At 46.4% G+C, this 6,000-nt stretch overlaps 4 non-coding genes across 4 annotated transcripts; all 4 read right to left on the bottom strand.

Moving 5' to 3' along the window:
• Positions 1-297: 297 nt before the first annotated feature.
• LOC142281621 (U2 spliceosomal RNA) lies at positions 298-488 on the bottom strand. The gene has a single exon (XR_012743676.1). It is a non-coding gene; the product is annotated as a U2 spliceosomal RNA (small nuclear RNA).
• Positions 489-1,875: 1,387 nt separating this feature from the next.
• LOC142281624 (U2 spliceosomal RNA) lies at positions 1,876-2,065 on the bottom strand. Its single transcript, XR_012743679.1, has one exon. It is a non-coding gene; the product is annotated as a U2 spliceosomal RNA (small nuclear RNA).
• Positions 2,066-3,450: 1,385 nt separating this feature from the next.
• On the bottom strand, positions 3,451-3,641 carry LOC142281620 (U2 spliceosomal RNA). The gene has a single exon (XR_012743675.1). It is a non-coding gene; the product is annotated as a U2 spliceosomal RNA (small nuclear RNA).
• Positions 3,642-5,026: 1,385 nt separating this feature from the next.
• On the bottom strand, positions 5,027-5,217 carry LOC142281619 (U2 spliceosomal RNA). The gene has a single exon (XR_012743674.1). It is a non-coding gene; the product is annotated as a U2 spliceosomal RNA (small nuclear RNA).
• Between the last annotated feature and the right edge of the window lie 783 nt (positions 5,218-6,000).

The raw sequence follows: 6,000 nt of genomic DNA, 5'->3' as shown, positions 1-6,000 counted from the left end.
ACTTTGTCCAAAAGGGATCTATTCCATTCAATTGCAAATGATCTAGATAAGACAGAGAACTGCAGCACGGGGACATAGCCGAGTTGGTCAGGTTGAGTGGTGATGAGTTTGCTATTTGGATGAATAAAGAAAGTCAAAAGTGTGAAAGATAAAAAACAAAAGGAGGAAGTGTGAAAAGTGAATGGGCCAAATTGAGGTGCATATGAAGACGTATGCTTTCTTCCAATTCATTAAATCGGGCTAATATGAATCAGGTGAATTGAGTTCTGCTGTTCTGCTTTTGGAAACTGGGTTAAGAAGGGGTGCACCGTTCCTGGAGGTACTGCAATACCAGGTCAATGCGTGGAGTGGACAGAGCAAGCTCTTTTTCCATCTCCCTGTTCTAAAAATCCATTTAATATATGGTCCCCAGATAGGGGACGTATCAGATATTAAACTGATAAGAACAGATACTACACTTGATCTTAGCCAAAAGGCCGAGAAGCGATAACCAGAATTGGTTTGGGCCTCGAGTGGCACCCTGGCCTATGCCGGACACATCTTAGGGAGAGAGAGCGAGAGGGAGACAAACCCACGCCTACACAAGACATTTTGTCACCCAAGCCAACCCTTGAAAAGGCTGCTTTGCAGAGCCAAAACAAGAAGAATGGTGCGTTTTGCAGCCGCCGCCCACTGCAATGAATCTGAATAACTCCTCCTTTAGGGCGCAAGCAACTCCCCTCCCCCTTGCAGTCTTTCCAATTCACGATACAAAAAGACGGACAGGACAGGTTGCCTGACTTTCCGTCACTGCCACCCTTTGCCATCCTTACCCGTAGAAAGCCCTTTCATCATCCCCAAACCCTAATCTTTTCCCTTTCCTTCCCAGCCCCCAAACCCTGCCCTCTGTACCTTTCTCACCACCCGCTTCCCTTCTCCTGTCATCCCCCTACCACCCGGGAAAAAAAGAGATTGCCCCCTCCTTCCACTAGCCCACCCTCCCACCCAAAGAACAACTTCTTCTGCGCAGCTTGTTTTCTAGGCAGCAGCGCTATTGTGATGTCATCGGGGGGCATTGTGACAAGCCGCCAGTGTTCCGTCTCTTCATGTTGTGCACAGTTCAAACGGAAAATACATCAACAGGCAGACTACAGAAAAGCTTACTATCAAAGGTTAGAGGGGGGCTTTCTCAGAGGGCTTTTTACAGTTTTTCTATTCCCAATTAGCCGTTTAAGTGTACTTATTGAAAGTAGTAATTCTTTCATAGGCCGCCCTTTCTTAGTATTTGACGTTCCTTATATTGCGGTATGAGGCTTCGCAGTAGGTTGCAAACATTCATCACCCATGACTTTCCCCAATTGAGCTCAGAAGCTCAATGTCTATCATGACCTCTCTTTTAGAATGTCCAAGAGCAAGCAAACTATTCCTCCAGGAGAGGGCGCCAACAGACTACTAAAGAGATCATCATTACTCAAAGAAAACCCCAAAAACCAATGCATGATAGGAATAAACAGGTAACTTTCTTTGGAGTGGAAGCGGAGAGATCGCACCAGATGCCAATTCTAGATGTTATCACACCTGTGGTCACTGCAGCAGCAGGTGAATCCACTTTGTCCAAAAGGGATCTATTCCATTCAATTGCAAATGATCTAGATAAGACAGAGAACTGCAGCACGGGGACATAGCCGAGTTGGTCAGGTTGAGTGGTGATGAGTTTGCTATTTGGATGAATAAAGAAAGTCAAAAGTGTGAAAGATAAAAAACAAAAGGAGGAAGTGTGAAAAGTGAATGGGCCAAATTGAGGTGCATATGAAGACGTATGCTTTCTTCCAATTCATTAAATCGGGCTAATATGAATCAGGTGAATTGAGTTCTGCTTTTGGAAACTGGGTTAAGAAGGGGTGCACCGTTCCTGGAGGTACTGCAATACCAGGTCAATGCGTGGAGTGGACAGAGCAAGCTCTTTTTCCATCTCCCTGTTCTAAAAATCCATTTAATATATGGTCCCCAGATAGGGACGTATCAGATATTAAACTGATAAGAACAGATACTACACTTGATCTTAGCCAAAAGGCCGAGAAGCGATAACCAGAATTGGTTTGGGCCTCGAGTGGCACCCTGGCCTATGCCGGACACATCTTAGGAGAGAGAGCGAGAGGGAGACAAACCCACGCCTACACAAGACATTTTGTCACCCAAGCCAACCCTTGAAAAGGCTGCTTTGCAGAGCCAAAACAAGAAGAATGGTGCGTTTTGCAGCCGCCGCCCACTGCAATGAATCTGAATAACTCCTCCTTTAGGGCGCAAGCAACTCCCCTCCCCCTTGCAGTCTTTCCAATTCACGATACAAAAAGACGGACAGGACAGGTTGCCTGACTTTCCGTCACTGCCACCCTTTGCCATCCTTACCCGTAGAAAGCCCTTTCATCATCCCCAAACCCTAATCTTTTCCCTTTCCTTCCCAGCCCCCAAACCCTGCCCTCTGTACCTTTCTCACCACCCGCTTCCCTTCTCCTGTCATCCCCCTACCACCCGGGAAAAAAAGAGATTGCCCCCTCCTTCCACTAGCCCACCCTCCCACCCAAAGAACAACTTCTTCTGCGCAGCTTGTTTTCTAGGCAGCAGCGCTATTGTGATGTCATCGGGGGGCATTGTGACAAGCCGCCAGTGTTCCGTCTCTTCATGTTGTGCACAGTTCAAACGGAAAATACATCAACAGGCAGACTACAGAAAAGCTTACTATCAAAGGTTAGAGGGGGGCTTTCTCAGAGGGCTTTTTACAGTTTTTCTATTCCCAATTAGCCGTTTAAGTGTACTTATTGAAAGTAGTAATTCTTTCATAGGCCGCCCTTTCTTAGTATTTGACGTTCCTTATATTGCGGTATGAGGCTTCGCAGTAGGTTGCAAACATTCATCACCCATGACTTTCCCCAATTGAGCTCAGAAGCTCAATGTCTATCATGACCTCTCTTTAGAATGTCCAAGAGCAAGCAAACTATTCCTCCAGGAGAGGGCGCCAACAGACTACTAAAGAGATCATCATTACTCAAAGAAAACCCCAAAAACCAATGCATGATAGGAATAAACAGGTAACTTTCTTTGGAGTGGAAGCGGAGAGATCGCACCAGATGCCAATTCTAGATGTTATCACACCTGTGGTCACTGCAGCAGCAGGTGAATCCACTTTGTCCAAAAGGGATCTATTCCATTCAATTGCAAATGATCTAGATAAGACAGAGAACTGCAGCACGGGGACATAGCCGAGTTGGTCAGGTTGAGTGGTGATGAGTTTGCTATTTGGATGAATAAAGAAAGTCAAAAGTGTGAAAGATAAAAAACAAAAGGAGGAAGTGTGAAAAGTGAATGGGCCAAATTGAGGTGCATATGAAGACGTATGCTTTCTTCCAATTCATTAAATCGGGCTAATATGAATCAGGTGAATTGAGTTCTGCTTTTGGAAACTGGGTTAAGAAGGGGTGCACCGTTCCTGGAGGTACTGCAATACCAGGTCAATGCGTGGAGTGGACAGAGCAAGCTCTTTTTCCATCTCCCTGTTCTAAAAATCCATTTAATATATGGTCCCCAGATAGGGGACGTATCAGATATTAAACTGATAAGAACAGATACTACACTTGATCTTAGCCAAAAGGCCGAGAAGCGATAACCAGAATTGGTTTGGGCCTCGAGTGGCACCCTGGCCTATGCCGGACACATCTTAGGGAGAGAGAGCGAGAGGGAGACAAACCCACGCCTACACAAGACATTTTGTCACCCAAGCCAACCCTTGAAAAGGCTGCTTTGCAGAGCCAAAACAAGAAGAATGGTGCGTTTTGCAGCCGCCGCCCACTGCAATGAATCTGAATAACTCCTCCTTTAGGGCGCAAGCAACTCCCCTCCCCCTTGCAGTCTTTCCAATTCACGATACAAAAAGACGGACAGGACAGGTTGCCTGACTTTCCGTCACTGCCACCCTTTGCCATCCTTACCCGTAGAAAGCCCTTTCATCATCCCCAAACCCTAATCTTTTCCCTTTCCTTCCCAGCCCCCAAACCCTGCCCTCTGTACCTTTCTCACCACCCGCTTCCCTTCTCCTGTCATCCCCCTACCACCCGGGAAAAAAAGAGATTGCCCCCTCCTTCCACTAGCCCACCCTCCCACCCAAAGAACAACTTCTTCTGCGCAGCTTGTTTTCTAGGCAGCAGCGCTATTGTGATGTCATCGGGGGGCATTGTGACAAGCCGCCAGTGTTCCGTCTCTTCATGTTGTGCACAGTTCAAACGGAAAATACATCAACAGGCAGACTACAGAAAAGCTTACTATCAAAGGTTAGAGGGGGGCTTTCTCAGAGGGCTTTTTACAGTTTTTCTATTCCCAATTAGCCGTTTAAGTGTACTTATTGAAAGTAGTAATTCTTTCATAGGCCGCCCTTTCTTAGTATTTGACGTTCCTTATATTGCGGTATGAGGCTTCGCAGTAGGTTGCAAACATTCATCACCCATGACTTTCCCCAATTGAGCTCAGAAGCTCAATGTCTATCATGACCTCTCTTTTAGAATGTCCAAGAGCAAGCAAACTATTCCTCCAGGAGAGGGCGCCAACAGACTACTAAAGAGATCATCATTACTCAAAGAAAACCCAAAAACCAATGCATGATAGGAATAAACAGGTAACTTTCTTTGGAGTGGAAGCGGAGAGATCGCACCAGATGCCAATTCTAGATGTTATCACACCTGTGGTCACTGCAGCAGCAGGTGAATCCACTTTGTCCAAAAGGGATCTATTCCATTCAATTGCAAATGATCTAGATAAGACAGAGAACTGCAGCACGGGGACATAGCCGAGTTGGTCAGGTTGAGTGGTGATGAGTTTGCTATTTGGATGAATAAAGAAAGTCAAAAGTGTGAAAGATAAAAACAAAAGGAGGAAGTGTGAAAAGTGAATGGGCCAAATTGAGGTGCATATGAAGACGTATGCTTTCTTCCAATTCATTAAATCGGGCTAATATGAATCAGGTGAATTGAGTTCTGCTTTTGGAAACTGGGTTAAGAAGGGGTGCACCGTTCCTGGAGGTACTGCAATACCAGGTCAATGCGTGGAGTGGACAGAGCAAGCTCTTTTTCCATCTCCCTGTTCTAAAAATCCATTTAATATATGGTCCCCAGATAGGGGACGTATCAGATATTAAACTGATAAGAACAGATACTACACTTGATCTTAGCCAAAAGGCCGAGAAGCGATAACCAGAATTGGTTTGGGCCTCGAGTGGCACCCTGGCCTATGCCGGACACATCTTAGGGAGAGAGAGCGAGAGGGAGACAAACCCACGCCTACACAAGACATTTTGTCACCCAAGCCAACCCTTGAAAAGGCTGCTTTGCAGAGCCAAAACAAGAAGAATGGTGCGTTTTGCAGCCGCCGCCCACTGCAATGAATCTGAATAACTCCTCCTTTAGGGCGCAAGCAACTCCCCTCCCCCTTGCAGTCTTTCCAATTCACGATACAAAAAGACGGACAGGACAGGTTGCCTGACTTTCCGTCACTGCCACCCTTTGCCATCCTTACCCGTAGAAAGCCCTTTCATCATCCCCAAACCCTAATCTTTTCCCTTTCCTTCCCAGCCCCCAAACCCTGCCCTCTGTACCTTTCTCACCACCCGCTTCCCTTCTCCTGTCATCCCCCTACCACCCGGGAAAAAAAGAGATTGCCCCCTCCTTCCACTAGCCCACCCTCCCACCCAAAGAACAACTTCTTCTGCGCAGCTTGTTTTCTAGGCAGCAGCGCTATTGTGATGTCATCGGGGGGCATTGTGACAAGCCGCCAGTGTTCCGTCTCTTCATGTTGTGCACAGTTCAAACGGAAAATACATCAACAGGCAGACTACAGAAAAGCTTACTATCAAAGGTTAGAGGGGGGCTTTCTCAGAGGGCTTTTTACAGTTTTTCTATTCCCAATTAGCCGTTTAAGTGTACTTATTGAAAGTAGTAATTCTTTCATAGGCCGCCCTTTCTTAGTATTTGACGT

The sequence above is a fragment of the Anomaloglossus baeobatrachus genome, unplaced genomic scaffold, assembly GCF_048569485.1.
Source record: "Anomaloglossus baeobatrachus isolate aAnoBae1 unplaced genomic scaffold, aAnoBae1.hap1 Scaffold_4779, whole genome shotgun sequence".
Classification (NCBI taxonomy): domain Eukaryota; kingdom Metazoa; phylum Chordata; class Amphibia; order Anura; family Aromobatidae; genus Anomaloglossus; species Anomaloglossus baeobatrachus.
The sequence above is the reverse complement of the archived record's forward strand: the minus strand, read 5'-3'. Positions and strand labels throughout refer to the sequence as shown.